Here is a 694-nt window from a genome sequence, read left to right on the forward strand (position 1 = left end):
CTATCTGTAAAAGTCACCACACACCACTGCCTTCATGTGACGGAGATTAGCAAGTCTGTGTGATGTGGAGCTTGTAGCCGCCAGTTTACCACTGATCAATGTTGTCTGCTCCTTCATTCTTGTTCGGGCTTTCCTGTTAGTTGATTTTTCCTTTCATTGTCTCCCTCTTCCCCCTTTTCTACTCCTCTCTTTCTCTGAAAGGCCTCTATGGAAACCGCCTTTATGTGTGGCAGGTGTTTAGGAGGGTGTGTGTGTGTGTTGGTTCACAGATGACTGACTGAAGTGCCTGTAGAATTCCTTTCTCTCACCCATCAGTCTTGTTAGAGAAAACACAGTCAGCTACCTGAGGCTCCATAGATTCCAGGCTGTGGTCCCACTTTCCACTGAGTCTTGGTATCAGGGTGTTGAGGTGGACTTACAGAAAGGACCGTCACAAGTCAGCTGGGAGTCACGCTCAATTCAAATGATCCTAATACCCAAAATTGCCTAAACAGAAAATATATGAAGATTGTCCATTCGTGGTGTTTACACTGTGTTATTTGGATGACAAGCTCAAGGTTTATTCCGCAGGTTTACATGGTAATGCCACTAAGTGCTAATAGGTGCTTACCACTGAGGAAGTATGAACCGGAGGATTTACCTTTTTTAACACATTGTTTCTTTTCTCCCCTCCCCAATCTTTTCCTTCGTCTTC

At 44.7% G+C, this 694-nt stretch overlaps 1 protein-coding gene across 1 annotated transcript in view; it reads left to right on the forward strand.

Moving 5' to 3' along the window:
* The window catches only part of llgl2 (LLGL scribble cell polarity complex component 2), a 38454-nt gene that overhangs the window by 16340 nt on the left and 21420 nt on the right, over positions 1-694 (forward strand). The window lies entirely within an intron of this gene.

Source organism: Seriola lalandi, unplaced genomic scaffold, assembly GCF_002814215.2.
Source record: "Seriola lalandi dorsalis isolate HSWRI2012SDOR001 ecotype SW California unplaced genomic scaffold, Sedor1 jcf7180002054585, whole genome shotgun sequence".
NCBI classification, from domain to species: domain Eukaryota; kingdom Metazoa; phylum Chordata; class Actinopteri; order Carangiformes; family Carangidae; genus Seriola; species Seriola lalandi.